At 36.1% G+C, this 16645-nt stretch overlaps 1 protein-coding gene across 1 annotated transcript in view; it reads left to right on the forward strand.

Annotated features, from left to right (window-relative positions):
- Positions 1–3230: 3230 nt before the first annotated feature.
- LOC121428792 (GTPase-activating protein and VPS9 domain-containing protein 1-like) overlaps positions 3231–16645 on the forward strand; it is a 62638-nt gene continuing 49223 nt past the window's right edge. The window contains exon 1 of the mRNA XM_041625628.1: positions 3231–3410. The gene's annotated coding sequence lies outside the window, so the exon portion shown is untranslated. The remainder of the gene's footprint in view (positions 3411–16645) is intronic.

Genomic DNA, 16645 nt, shown 5'->3' on the forward strand with positions numbered 1-16645 from the left:
CGACATATAGTTTAATTAATACCTGCCTTGGGCATATGATGTTGGTGTCTAACCCATAGTTTAATGGGTCAATAAATACGTTGGAACAATTAAGTAAAAAGACAGTCTATGGTCCTCCATGTTAAAAAATCCAGGATGGTTTGCAAATTTAAAATGGAGTATAGAATGTCTGTCGTTAATTGAAAACCGACAGTTTGTTTAATAACCGCCTGGAGAATATGATTTTTTAGTATGACGCATGGATTAAAAGGTCAAGTATTAGATTGGGACAAGATACAAGGACAGTTAGTAGTTCCATTATGTCCAAAAATCCATAATGGCTTCCAAAAATCGTCGGCCTTATGCCAAAAGGGCCTTAACTGCTTTTGGCCATTCCGAGATAATGGCGTTTATAAAGGTTTTGGCCTTTCTAATAATCAAAAGTTTGTGGTCGTTTTTTTGCTTTTGAAGCCAATTTCGATAAACGTGTTAAGTTATTAAGTTTTACATGAAATGTGTTAAATTTATTATAAAATATTCAGAACCCCTAAAATCGGGTTAAGGACCTTTTGGCATAAGGCCGACGAAATGGAGTCTATATAGGCCGTTCTCACCAGAAAACTGACATAGTTTGTTTATTATCAGCCCGGGTTATAATTATGATTATGGTGTTATACCCATGGTTTAAAGGGTCAAGTAATAAATAAGGACAAGTTACAAGGACAGTCAGAGATCCAGCATGTCCAAGAATCCAAAAAAGGCTTCCAAAATTGGGGGTCTAAAATGGCTATTGTTACATAAAAACTGTCATAGTTTGTTTTAATAATATCCGCCTGAGGTATATGATTACATGTAGGTTGTCTAACCCGTGGTTTTAATAGTCAAGTAATACATTAGAATAAGTTACAAGGGCAATCAATGGTCCTGTAGGTCTAAAAATCCAAAATGGCTTCCAATTAAGGAGACTAATACTCAATAATTGACATAATCTATTTAAAATCCATTTGGGAAATATGATGTTGGTGTCTACACTACACTCTAAAAAATGAAGTGCTAATTCAGCTCTTAAAAAGCGTGTATAGTGACTGCACTTCGGAGTGGTGATTTTTCTCGTTCAAATTTGAATTAGACAAATCAGCACTCCGAAGTGCAGCCACTATACACGCTCTTTAACAGCTGAATTAGCACTTCATTTTTTAGAGTGTATGGTTTCAAGGGTTGAATAATACTTTTGGATTAGTTACAATGGTATGAAGCGGTCCATTTTTCCTATTATTTAAAGTTGGCTTTCAAAGTGAGTCTTAAAAGACTTCCATCGGCTAAACATAGTCATAATTAGGTGAACAAAATCTACACTACATGTATTGTGGTTTGAAGGCTGAAATAATAAATCGGAACTAATAAAAAAGATGGTCAGTTTCCTTTTCGTCGTAAAAAGTCCAAAGCGACTTCTAAAATTGCGTGAAAATGACTGTTGTCCTCTCATCATGAAACCATATAGGATAGTCCTGAGCACAAAAATGACGTGTCTTGAAATACTTATCTGTGAATTATGGAAATTTTTAGGTGAAAGTGAACCTTATTTTTCAAAGTTTGTTTTTGGATGTTTACTTATTGGTGCACCACCACCTAATTATTCACTAATTCTTGTAAAACATATTTTCATGAGTCTTAGAAACACAGACACCAAAACAGTGGCAATAGATGGAATATGAAGTATTGTCATTTTTGTAATAATGGTGGCCAATTTGAATGTAATTTTTGGAGCGTTCTTCAATCTTTTGACAAAATGGACATCTGTCTTCACCTATATCGACCCTTGAAATCATGAGAAAGGCCCAGAAATGTCTTTACATTGTAGGTAGATAGTATGTATATGAACTTTGCAGCCAGATTTTTAAGAAATAGCAACTATTTTTTAAGCCATCATTATTTTTGGGAGGCAAAACTGCACCACTGATAAACCTTGAAATGTTTCCAATGTACATGTAATTTTCCCTTTGGATTCATGATGTTTTTATATGTTTTATTTTATTCTCGGTAGACCCCAAATTTATTTCTACCAGGTGGATATTATATGAATTTGGACCATTTCAAAGTAACAACGTCCATTAGACGCCATTTTTGGAAGGTAATCTTGGATTCTCTGACACACTCACTGACTTTCTTTCTTGTAAACATGTCCTGATTCATTATTTGCGTTGAAAGCTTTTTGATTATTTTGATTTTGAGGATTTACTTGATTTTTGGAATTGATGGTACAACGACTGCCGTTGTGGACGCTATGTTAGATTTCCAGGTAACCTTGACAACGTTTTGTAACTATAACCTGTGTCAATAGACTTTGTTTATTCCTAATATGCCTAAGTTTCATGAACTAAACATCTAAACCCTAAAAGTTATAAAATTTCAAAAACTTAACCTCGGTTAAGATTTGATGTTGACTTCGCCGCCGCCGTCGGAAAAGCGGGGTCCATGTCTTGCTTCTGCTATGCAGGCTAGGAAAAAAATGGCGTACACGTTAAAGATATCCAATGTGAATATGCCAGCATCGCCCCAAATTATCAAACATTTTGCCATAATATTTATCAATCATAAGCAGCTGTGAATCATAGCAGCCATCTTGGAATTAAAGATGACTGACGAATCAATCGGACACATTATGTTTGCAACCCTGGGTATAAAAAATAACGCATAGATCCCAATTTTTAGATATAATCACCCATAAAAATCGTTTAATATGGGAAACTGCATTAAAAATGCCGTCATTTTGTTTTTTGCCGATTTGAGGATGAAAACGTCGGAATCAAGTTTGGCAAACAGCATTTTTGGGTTCAGCACCCCTGAATTACCTTAAAGCAATTGATAAATCAGCATTAACACAAAATGCCTAAAGCACTTTTTCTGAGCACATTTTCTAAAATCTGGACCTGACTATAAGGTGTTTCAACTAATCATAGTTCTATATCTATAGGCCGATGTTATCGCACCTATGTATGTACATTGGATACTTTACGTATTATATACTTTATTATCAATGTAATCTCAAACATTTTATTCATTTTGTAATAAATAATTGAATAGATATATAGATAGATAGATAGATAAAAAATGAATAAATAAATGGAAAGATAGATAGATAGATAGATATTGAGCCCATCGATACCCAAAAGCCTCAATATTTAACTACCGCCGTCTACGACGAATTACTTATAGCAATGGGAGGGGATATCGCAGCGCAGCAATTATTTACAAACACAAATTAAATGCAATTGGGACTAAGGGAGACATATGGCATAGGACTAGTATCAACATCAACAACGTATGTGACGTGAAGAGGATTCTTGTTCATTTGCATCAGAGTGAAGAGTTACCTGATAAGCTACTATGACAGCAGTGGTACACGGCAGTCAATTTGTCTTTAAATGAATGTAAGTACTAGAAGAGTCTAAATTAAATTAGGAACATAATTTCGTAAAGCCAAGCCCAAGCAGGCCCAGGCGGGGAGCATGGGGAGGGATAGGCATTGACATGATTGAATTTTGGGAAGAAGTTTTGCAACAACACCAACAAATCCATACATGAACACACAGTCAGGTCATGCAGGGATGTCAGTTTTCCGTCTTTTTAATTTTACGGAATTCTGTATTTTTCTTTCAATCTTTGATCCTTATTTTTTACCTCTTTTTTTTCATTTTGTGTAACGTAAACATTTCCGGTTTTCCCCTTTTTCTCCGTCTCTCATCTTTCATTTTTATAAAGTGCTCGCAAAACGCATTGCATTGAAGTTAATAGCGCTCGCATTCTGTTTTGTAACACATGCGATCCGCGCGCTAGGATTTTGCAGCTGTTTTTGAGCGGAAATTGCTGTGTCTATGTATGCGGGGAAGCCTTTTAGCCTGTATCCGCTTGGACCGCTTGTCAGTTGTGCGGCGTGGTTTCTTACTTGCGATCGTGAGATTTCTTTCTCGCTGTTCGTTTAATTTTCTGCATTTATTTTTTTATAAAAGGACTTAGATTTATGTGGATATGTCATGCATCTGGAAGTTGTGAACTGCAAACTTGATACAAAGTCAAAGACTTGAATTTGTGTGGATGCAAGCCTAACATGCAAAGGCCAAGAGAATGAAAGTTTTAGATTTGCTCCAAAACTGCCCGCATGAAAATTTTATTCTATTCAGGTCAGTGTTCACATGCATGCAGGGATATGAATGGAAATGACCTTAAGATGATATTCCATAATTACAGGTCAACTAGCAGAAAATATGTAGGCTATTATCTTTTAATTTTGTGAAAAGGTAGAGGGATATTTTCTTTATTTAGTCCTAAATCACATCTCTTAGTATTGAAATGTCTGTATCTTGTACCATACAAATGGGCACCCTACAATGTTAACGCATCAAGCGAACCGCAAATGATTCATGGGTCAGCGTGCCAAGCTTTTACTTTCCTTATTTTTTAATTTATTTTTTTTCCTTATTTTTTTCTCTACCCACTGGCATCTCTCGTCACATCACTGAATCACACAAAAAGACAGCTAAAATCCATCTGTTGCATTTTTTTTTCTCTTTCCCAAGTTTAGCATCCAGAATAAGCTGCGAAAGGGATTAGATCTAACAGACCAAGCCTTGAAATAAGCACCTGTGAGCCGGGGGCAATTCTTTTTTTAAATTGCCCCCGGCTCACAGGTTTTTTACAGGAACCGGGGGCAATTAAAAATATATATATATATATATATATAACGGTGAACCACACCGCAAATTTGTTTATAGTAAGCACAGCTCCTGTAATTTTTTAATTCGTACATGAATAGCATATGCTAAGTATTAGGCTTATTCAAACATTTAAGAAATCAGATTTAAATGTTTAAGTGTGTTTTGACACTCTCACTCCACATCCCCTTTACAACCACACACACATGGGCTAATTTATTTTCATCTTTAATGAACCACGATCAACGAACCCCCCCCAAAAAAAAAAAAAAAAATCTAAATAAATGAATAAAATGAAAATATAGAGAGATGGAGAAAGAGAGAATTCAGATCAAATAATAAATTTAGAAAAAAATAAATAATTTTTAAGGTTTTTTCATGGTTAGAATCATGGGTGTGGGTGAGTGTTTGTGTGTGATTGTGAGGTGCACTTGGATTGCATATAAATTATGCTAAAGAAATGAAGAAATGAAATCAATATCTAACTCAGTCTATTCAAATTCCAGCACATATAAATGTAGCAACAGGCTATGTAGGCCTACATGTATCTTGAGTATTGTAGGTTCATGTACAAGTGTACCTTAAGTTTTTCACAAGTTATTTGAAAACGCAGATCTCCACAGAAAATGCCTTTCACTCTTGGAGAGTCTAAATTTGGTGAAAATGTATTCATTAATAACTTAAATATTCATCACAATGAAGAAATCATAAAGTTTTTTGACAGCTTTCAAAAATTAACATGAAATCTAAACTCTATCTGAAACAGAAAATCACCATCACTTAGGCCATTACTGATAGAATTCTCACCCAGAGCTCTGGCAGAGATTATGAGCTCAAACAGGCTAGCTAACACCACACTCAAGTGCACGGCGGCGTCCTATTTTTTTTTTTTAGATGGAGCCTTGTTTGATGATTTATTGTCTGATATTTACCCCTCTCCAAGAAAGAAATTAAAAAGCTACAATTCACAACTATAAGCTAAGTGATTTTTTATTATTAAGGCTCCGTTTTAACAAGCAAAGTCGGCGACTGTGAGGATAAAAGACTCGCACATCTAATGCTGTGAACAGGGATTTATCTCCTGTGCAATTCGAATTACTTTATCGCAGAATTGTGATATCCCAATTGGAAATGTGTGCATTAGAAATTGCACATGGTGAAGTATGGAAAAACCGCTACCGGAAGCACGCGCGCACATGTATTACAGGAAAAAAAGACGGACGTAGCTCACTTTTTATGGTACAGAAAAAAACACGCACTTGGCAATTTTAAACTGTGTTTATCGTAAATTGAAAGTTACTTGATTTTGGCTTTTCAGATATTTAAATTACATGTACATGTATGATATGGCTTCACTGCTCACGGCGGGCGCAATTACCTGGAAAATATTTGCGCCCGGTCGTCAAAATTTTGATGATTTTGGGGCTTTATGGGCGCAACTGATGGCTTTATGAGCGCGAATTTGCGCTCAGCGCCCGCTTATTTCAAGGCTTGTAACAGACTGTTTTCAAGCAAGGTTAAAAAATCTGTGACTAGTGTGATTAATTTGATCTGCCTGTGACTTAGACAGCTGGCAGCCGTCTATTTCGAGGAGTTTTTTAACATTTTTATTTTTTTATATTTCTCCTCTCGTACACAGACAGCTCACAATCGTGCAGCCGCCATCAGGAGATTGGCAATGGAAAATCCCCCTGACAGGTCTCATTGATTTTTGTCTTTATTTCATAAAAATATATAAAAAAAACTGGACCAAAATAAAGAATATTATTCCATGTTGGCCTGAAATGCACCAAAACAGGAAAATGATAAACTTAAAAGGACAAAAACAGTGATTTACTTCGGCTGTCGCGCAGCTCCCACTTTCTTGGTTTATCTGAACTTATTACATAAACATATGCCATTGAGTCCCTGTACAGATCGAGTTAGAACTTCGGTCTCTGTATTTGGTGAGTGGAGCCTACGCAGTTCATTGGAACAACCAATTTAACAGAGACCGAAGCTCTTAGGGTTAGGGTCCGGATACTGCCTTAGATTTGGAAGCCTTCTTTTTTGTCTTTGGATTACACCAAAGAAATATGAATTCAAAGGTTGTAATCTTCTTCAATTTTGTTCTCTATGATATTGTCAACTTTTCGTATGGCAAGTTCCCCCAGTCTGCGCATTCTCACTTGTCCGCGCACATGTGTATCTGGCAACAAACACAAACTTTACAAATGCAATACATGGACAGATATTCATTAAAAAATCTGATTCAAAATGGTGGAAAAATAATGAACTTTGTGGAAAAATAATGAACCATCTTGTGACGGCCTCAAAAATGCAGCCTTTGTCATCAAAATCCCTGATTTGCGTGCAAAGTAAATGGGTGCACAGACATGGGGCACCATTTTATTGTTCAATCTGGAAAAGACTGCCCGAGGTTTTTTCCAAGAAAATAATATATTTGGTTCAAATTTTCATGAGATATTTGGCACACTAACTCATAATGATGTAAGGAACTTTATCAACTAAAAGATTTTGTGAAATAAAAAGAAATTCATGTTTAATCTTAACTCAAATCGTTAGGTAGGGACCACCATCATACTAAATGTTGATGAAACTCTGCTTGCTTTCCAAGTAGTTGTTTAACTTTAAAACCAATCGTCTGGACACACAACCTGTCTGTCCGGACACAAAACTACTCACTGGGTATACCAGACTAAAGCAGTGCGCCCAGAATTCCATATTTGTCTCCATTCGACATGTCATGGCAAACTCATTTCATAGGCCAGTATATAGCTTACTCTCCATGGAGCCATGGAGTGTGCCTATGTATCATGTGAGTATAGGCTGGACGAAATTGAAAATTTTGCAGCTTTAATTTCCACTTTCAGTACAAGTGATGCTGCTCCAAAACATGAAGCAAATGGGCGATCACGCATTTCGTTAAAGACCCTACTTTAATTGGGATAAGTTGATTTTTTGCTAGATAAACATAAATATTGATTGATTTTCGCATAAATGATTAGTTAGAAAATGCGATTTCACTCACCACTACTTACATGGTCATGTTGTTTGAGCTGATTTTCGCAACCACTGAAATGGGAGACCAATTACGGCATCGTCAAAATTCATAAGGGAAACTTTTTTTACAAAAGTATTTCAAAATTTTGACTATTTTTTTACAATGAACTCAGAAATTGTTATTTTCAAAAGAATGATTTTAATTTGAATGACATTTTAATCAAGATGTATTAACAATTGAAATCCTCTCATTTTTGGGGGGGGAGGGGACCACTAATCAAACTACCAAAAATGATTGAAAAAAGGGCATGGTTTTTTCTCTTCTGCTAGCAGAGCGAGACTATAGGCACCACTTTTCTGACGGAGACGGCAGCGTCAACATAAACTCTTAACCAAAGGTTGAGTTTTTTAAATGACATCATAACTTAGAAAAGTATATCGACCTAGTTCATGAAACTTGGACATAGGGTTAATCAAGTATTACTAAACATCCTGCCCGAGTACCAGGTCACATGACCAAGGTCAAAGGGGTCAATGAACTTAGACCATGTTTGGGGAATCAACATCAAAATCTTAACCTAAGGTTAAGTCTTTGAAATGTCATCAAAACCTAGAAAGTATATAAACCAAGTTAAATGAAATTGGACATAAGGGTAATGAAGCATTACTGAATATCCTGCCTGAGTTTCAGGTCACATGATCAAGGTCAAAGGTCATTTAGGGCCAATGAACTTTGGCCAAGTTGGGGGTACAGTAATTGTTTAATCGCCATTATAAATTTGAAAGTTCATGGATATATTTTATGAAATGTAGACATAAGGGTAATCAAATATTACTAGGTCACATGATCAAGGTCAAACATCATTTTAATAGGGTCACTGAGCGTGTTATATTAGTGGTGGGCTATACAGAGTGAAAAAATGTCAATGTTTGGGAGAGAGCACCAGCTCTATACATGTAGATAATAATAATAACTTTAACTTATATAGCGCTTTTCAAGAAATCATATCAAAGCGCTTTACAATGTAGAACATACAAAATATACAAATTAGAAATCCTTAAACTAAGAGAGAGAGAGAAGAAGAAGAAAAAAAAAAATAAAGGACACAGTGGAAGAGCCGTGGTGTAGTGGTTCTGACTTTCGCCATGTAAACAGAGGGTCGTGTGTTCGAATCCCACTGTGGTCTAGCGTCCTTTGGCAAGGCGTTAATCCACACTTCGCCACTCTCGACCCAGGTGCTAAATGGGTACCCGGTAGGATGTGAAAGATATTGTATGTTTGATTTTGCCAGCACCATTATGTGGCTGCGACGAATGCAAGGAATGCTCGCCAGGGAGAGGAAAATTGTGCACTTTTCGTGCTTGATTGAAATGAATCCAATGACCGGGGTAATATTATGCTGTAACGCACTTTGGGCCATTCTGGGAAAAGCGCTTTATAAAAATTGGCTATTATTATTATTTGTGCTCCTGCATATTTTTACACCCTTTTTTTTCTTAAATTGGTCAAACATTGAGGGGGTGCTGCCCCAAAAATGATTTGGGGCAAAAAGGTAGTTGACTCGAACCCATTTTCGTCAAATTTGTATATATCTGCTTCTGCATAGGCCTAAGCTATTTTAATGATTTTTTGCTTCAATTTCAATGTTATTTTGGACAAGGAATTCATTTTTAACAACGAAAAGATGTATAAGTGCTGTCTTTGTATTTAAAGTTTAACCCTTAATTTGGGAGGGGGTCAATTTGACCCTCCCTTGATGAATTTTGTCATTACGCGACCGCTAAAAATTCTTTGACCATCTCAAATATGATTTTTTTTGGGGGGGGCTCCCCATAATTTAAGCACAGCGTTAGACCATGGTCCAAGTTAAACCTGACTTCAGAATACGGGCCTATATGTTGATCGATGAATGCATTTGACTGACTTTATTTCACAGACTTGCACAATTAACTGAATAAGTAAGACTTGACCAACTGATAAATGTTGATTCAGAGACTCCAACCCAAAGCACCTGATCTGGAGATTCTCACACCTAGATCCCCTAACTTCGTGCATATATTGTGAGCACGAAGTGCAAAGTCCCTTGAGGTTGGGGTCCAGGGCAGGCTTAATTAGGGCCGTGGAAGTTATAGGGTTCTAGATGCTCTCTCGTGCTATCTCAGGCTCATTTTTCAATGATGTCACTAAGTAAATAACAATTAGATTTTGGCTCAATAATGAAACTTCTTTTCATATATCATTCATGCGTGCATCGAATTGATAGGCATCTACAAAACTATACATACATGTATACATTTATTTGTATCAACCAGTGAAGACAAATTAAATACTACCTCTTTATCAAAGTTGAAATTCACATTTCCATGTCCATCTTGTCTCATCCATATTTTTTTTTTATTGTTCGAAATAGACATGAAATGAAATACTCTGAAAATTTGCTTTGCCCAATTGATCGTGGGCCCGGCAGCCGCTGTGCAGCGCCAGATCAAGGAGGCTCTATCCCTTTAATAGTTGAACGCCTAACAGGGTGGCAGCAACTCCTATCTTTAACGTCTTTTGGTCTGATGCGGCTGGGGTTTGAACCCCTGACCTCCTAGTTGTGAGACGGACGCTCTACCAACTGAGCCAACACATCTGTAGGGACAGTGATTTTCCGTTTAAAAAACTTGCCTTTTCCGTTTCAGAAAATCCTAAATTCTGTTTCAGCATGTCAGAAAACGGAAATTCTGTTTTTCCCATAGACTTTGTGTACAAGCATATTAAAGTGACAATCCAAAATTTGTATCTGCCAAGTGCTGTACTAACAACGCAACAGAATCCGTTCTAAACGGATCTATGTAGGTACACAAAATAATGTGACAAACACATTTAATATGAATACATCCTCACCTTTCACTATATTAGCATTATTTTACGGTTAAATGAAATTTCATTGATAATGTTGGGGTTTTTTGGACATCGTTTTCAGTAGTCAACAGTTTTGCCTATCCGCAATTTTGGATTTCAAGACCTCGATATCGTGCTGTTATATCTTTGAACGTAGAGGGCAGCAACACACGACCGTGTTGTTCAAATGACTTGTGCTGTGAATGTTGTTTTCGATAAGCCCAACCCGGCCCGGTGCCCGGCCAGTTATGGGTAGGGGCAAGGGGTACGATCTCGTGTGATGAAGTTGAGTGCAGTCACGTTTTGTGGCCATTTAATATTCATATTTTGTTGAGATTTTGGAGTAATTTCTGTTGCTGTTCTTTGTATTTTGAGGAAAAATATGTTTTCCGTGATTTTCCGTTTCAAATGGCACTTTCCGTTTCAAAAGGCCCTTTCCGTGAATTCCGTCCGTTTTCCGAGATCACGGAAAATCACTTTCCCTACACCTGTTACTTGAAGATGATCTCTGGAGTAAGATTGCTCCAAGTTGGTTATCAGCAATTCAACTGCTTTCTCTTGGTATAATTTCACATAGTGATTGTGTAACATTGGATTTTATATTGTTCCTCTTGAAAAATATCTTTATCTGTTTTCATATTTCATAAAGCTTGTACTCTATAATGAAAGCTTATCATCAAAGGTGAAGTCCAACCGAGGAAAATGTTGATTTGAATGATCAATAAGGAAGAATCAAACAAGCTTAACGCTAACATTTTATTCGAATCGGATATGAAACAAGAAAGTTATGACATTTTAAAGTTTTTGAATTTTTCACAAAACAGTTATGCACAACTCAGTGACCTGCAAATGAGAGAGTCTTATGACATCGAACACCACTCACAATTCGTTATTTATTGTTTGAATTAAAACAATATTTTAATTTTTACAGACTTTTACTAATTTTGAACAAAACGTAATGAACCCACTGAGGTCATTCCCATAACATCAAGACCACATTGAGGTAGTGCTAGAAACCATTCACCAGTTCGGGACATGGTGATTAAAATGCTAGGCGAAGCAACACTAGCTCTAAAGCAATCTATTAAGACTGGTTTTGCAAAGTGTTTTAAGGGAAACTATTTCAGCAGAGTAGATGAGAACAGGCGAGAGACAGACAGACAGAGAATTGAGGTGGAAATGTTGACTCAATCAAGGGAAGTCGCACAGGAACCAGCTAGTGCATTTACTCAAGAAAATCTTGATCCAAAATCATAGATCGAATGTGATTGTAAAGTACTAACCATGTTCATGTGGGCTGACTAGTTTCATTTTGGCAAAGGTAATGGTAAATTAAAGGTAATGTACAGAAAATAACAAGAAAAATGTAATAACAAAAAATGTAATGCTTTGTTTGCTGTTACCGTTGTACACCAGGGTTCCTCGTTGCGGAGCTCCGTCTTACGCTAACCCCATTTGTGGACACCATTGGTGCTAATGTAAAAAACAAATCTGCACAATCATACCTATTGTGCATGTGCTTGTAAATGTAGTTGCCATACTTGACAACAGTAGCACATTAATAGCATTTTTAGTGCAATAAATAGCATGAATAAATAACAAAGATGAAGCACATTTAAAAAAACTGATTCCACACTTTTTTTGAAGTCAGGGTACAACCCCCCCCAAAAAATGATTAATTCAACAAGATAGCGGATTTTCATTCAGGAGGCTGAGGTACCAAATAGTGCACAACATAATAATGACAACAAGGGCCAACTGCGGAAAGAGATGCAATCAAGCATCTCCAAAAATCAAACAGAACTCGATTTTCAATTATATAATCAAAGATGTGTGTTTGGGATTTGTGCTTGATTTTTTAAAACTTATTGGCCCTATTCATATTTGTAGTTTAATAATGACTGCTTCTGGGTTCCGTTATAGTAAAAAAAATGTACATTTCTATAGCAAACGTACCATCAGCCTATCAGATAGAAGGATTTCAGTAGCTTTTAACGTTTATTGCAAATATGTTATAACACGTTTTATGAAACGGACCCCTGGGGAGCGTTTCATCAACATTTTCATCCGACAAGTTGCCAGATCTGACAACTTCCCTTGATTATGATTGGCTGAGAGGCACTGTTACTATGGTAACTGTCGGATAAAACTGGATTTGTCTGATAAGGCTTCTGACAAATCCTTTCATGAAACGGACTCGTGATCTTTGCTGTCGGAGGGAATACCACGTCTGTGTTCCTATTGAGAATTCAAAGCTATAATCCTTTGAATGAGAATCCGGATTGACATCCTGTCCTTGATGGTGGCTGTGGGATAGAGTGTAATTGTAGTATATTTTGTACATGTAGCAATGTTCACATGGGAATTCATGCAAGTTTAACAAGGTCAGTTGTCAGATCTCAAATCTTCTATTTGTGGCTATTTGCCATCCTCGTAAAGAATCGGCGAGTCCATATGCCGAGATTATGCAAACCTTCAAAGTTAAAATACATGTACACATGGCAAAGGTTGGGTATTACTTTTTTTTTAATACAAAATCATGTAAATGAATCATACTTTCTAACTTCGGGTCACATATACGGGACACCTGCAACTGATAGGTTTTAACCCATTGACCCGTATTCTGAAGTCGAGTTTAAGTTTATGTGGTATAACTCAGTGCTAACATTATAAGAACAAAAAAATGTCAAGATTTTGTTTACTTTGCATACTTCTTTTGTTAATTGCATTATTTCTCCATGCCTTAAACAGTTGTGCCTGATTTCAGTGCAAAATATAAAGCAGATGATTTCAAACAGCAGTCTTAGGGTGTGTTTATGCTTCCATTGCGAGGACAGAATAAGCGATTTTCAAACGTCGATTCAAAATGCCGATCGTAAACGTGGTTCTGGGAGTGCTGTTCATGCTTAACTTTTCAGAGCAAATCATGATCTCCAGCTGGCTTTGCATCGTAAAGCGAGGTCAAATTGGGCGCGCCTTTTTTCGAAAGTTGTTTCCAATTGTTGTTATTACGTGGAGATAAGCATGGAGCAGCCCGCAGATTTTCATCTCACCGGAAGCATGTACCAAATGACGTCATTTAAACACGTTTACGATCGTGGTTCTGTTTATACTTCCCCAGAAAGCCTGATTCTGGTCAAACGACGTTTACAAACGCACCTTTTTGTGAGTTTACGATCGGCGTTTTGAAACAGCATTTAAATGAAAGTAAGCATGGACGCAACCGTGTTTTGGACTAACCACATTTGGAAACGCTGATTCTGGCCTGAAAAGTGGAAGCATAAACACGGCCTTAGAGACTTGTGTCATGTTTGGCTATCCTCAACTTTAGACCAGAGTTTGAATTAAATCCAAGTTCAGAATATGAGCCTATGGACCATATTCTAAAGTCAGGTTGAAGTTAGACCATGGTCTAACTCTCTGCTAAAATTATGGAAAGCCAAAAATGTCAAAATTTTGTTTACATTGCATGTTTCTTATGTTTACTGTGATCTTTCCCAACTCGTGAATGGTGAAAAAAGCTGTCTTATTTGTCTCTGAAATGCTTAAGAATGCTATGAGAGGAAAATGAGCTGATATGTTGAATTTCTACTGTAAGAGGTTTATGCCACTATTGGCTATCCATAGTTAAACCACAACTTCAAACCAGAGTTTAAATTAAATCTGAGTTCAGAATACGGGCCATTGAGTCTTAATTATCAAAACCAAAAACTGAAATAAAATCAAATTTCACAAACTCACATGTGAACATTGCATATGATTACCTCACGTGTGATTTCCTAGATATTATCTCAGGTTTATAAATATAATATTCTGTGGGTTAAGGGATTTATTCAGAAATGCTTCCTATTGTTCTATCATGTGACAGCTGTGTTATTTGTCCATGGGGCTTGCGTAATTGAATTGATTTTCAGATGTGTGGTGAAATGTAAAAGGTTGGAATACTATCTTGGTTCCTGTATGTTCAAAACGGCCTAGCAGCAGGCGAATTGTGACTGTATTAATACTGATACTTAGTTGTGTAAAACCCCAGCTTGTAAACAGACTCAATAGTCGTCTGAATTCTTAGATGCCCCTGACTTGGTAATTTGTCATGAAGACAAGGGAAAATAAATCCTATATTGCTACTGGGCGAATAGCATTTTACCTACTTTGTGCTCTGTATATGAAATATGTGCATGCACTTCAACTTTGTGTATAATACATGCGATGTACATAGATTGAGAGTCCTGTAATTGATTTTGTTGACCTCAAATAGTGTGTTGATTACACAGCTATTATGATTTTTTATTCTTATCAGAACTTGATTAAAGTATATTTCATTAACTATTATTTTGGAAGGATTTGCTTACGGTAGTAGGGTAAGTCACCCCCCCCCCCCAAAAAAAAAAAAAAATAATAATAATAATAATAATGATAATATAAAATGAAAAAATAAGAATGAAAAAAAATAATTAAAATAAGATAAAAAAAACCTGCAGTTAATTGACCAGAGGAAAAAAAATCATACACAACACTAAAAATTCATCAAAATCAGATGTACTTAATTGAAGTACCGGTATGGCATTGTTAAATTTCACTTATTTTTCACAAGTGCATGTGAGGGACCCTATGGTCTCATACATGTGGTATTTCTTTTGTAACCAGTATTATATTAATTTAATATATCAATTATAAGGGATTTTATGATAAAATTTGCTCTTCACTACATCATTATTGATTCATTTTTTTGCAAATATGAGGAATGATATTTTGTTTTATACCTTTTAAGAGAAAATTGAAATTTTTCATGTGATGTTTAAAAACAAGATATGGTGAGTGTGACTGTCCCACACCAGCACACCTCATCATCGCTTCCACTTTTGCATTCCCTCTGTGAAGGGAATATCACTTGGAAAACTTAAACTTTCTTGTTAGGTGATTTCAGTAAATGATGATCATATTGATCTCAATAAACATGGTGATTATATTCGTGATCATGAGAATCAGAGACAGATCACCTAAATTTGTCCTCATAACGAATTAAATTTCTAGTTTTTATTAATTATACTTATGTAGTGCTTAACACCTCTGTATTGATATCAGAAGTGTCTCAAGCATTTATTTATTGATCTATTCATGTTTTATAATGATCGATAAAAACAGTGGAAGGTAGTTCGGTTCATTTAAATAACTGCTTTACAATGAAGCCCTCCATGAATAAAAGAACATAAACATGGTAAAATAAATAGCAGAACGGTAAATGAATACATGTATGATGAAATAACATAACATAGATCAAAATCTTAAAACATATTAAAAAGCATAAACATACATGTAAACCATAATTAAGTGCGGCTGCACGCGGTATAACCCCCCCCCAACTGGGCCAGGTTGTAAAGTTTATGCAAAGTTTTTTTAAGTTATTTTATAGGGACTTATAGCATTGTGCAGACAATAGTAATTTATTGAATATAGCATTTGCAGTGAATGAGAATTACTTTTTTTGTATTCAGATTTATAAAGGTATGGTATTTGTAGACGATTTTGGGCAGAATGTTTAGTATTATAAACAATGGGTCATCTTTGATAGATAAAGGTTTCAAGTATGTTGGTGCAGAATCATTCCAAATTTTGTACGTCAGAACACATGCAGCATAATGATAATATTGATAATTATACTTGCTTATACATCATTTAGCACAGTGTACTTAATAGTTTATCAGGGTCCCGTAACACAAAGGTTAGCGATTGATTGAATGCTTGATTTTTACAATTGATTGTACATTGTAGTCAATGGAATCAATCTTAGTAAAATGTTCTACGATCATTGCTAAGCTTTGTGTTACGGGCCCCAGAAGTCTCTAAAAAGCATTCTACAATGAATGGAGCATGATTACCCTGGCTTTAGGAGAACTGCTTTTATGCGCTCAATGTTTTCAAGGAATAAATTCCTGCCAGATCCCAATGTACATGTACCTCACTTAGGTCGAGATTAGCACAATATGGATGAATTTCTTGCTGATTGGTGGAAATTAATGCCTGGAGTAGTACATGTATTTGAACCCATGACCCTTTCATAAAG

The sequence above is a fragment of the Lytechinus variegatus genome, chromosome 15 (genome assembly GCF_018143015.1).
Source record: "Lytechinus variegatus isolate NC3 chromosome 15, Lvar_3.0, whole genome shotgun sequence".
Taxonomy (NCBI): Eukaryota; Metazoa; Echinodermata; class Echinoidea; order Temnopleuroida; family Toxopneustidae; genus Lytechinus; species Lytechinus variegatus.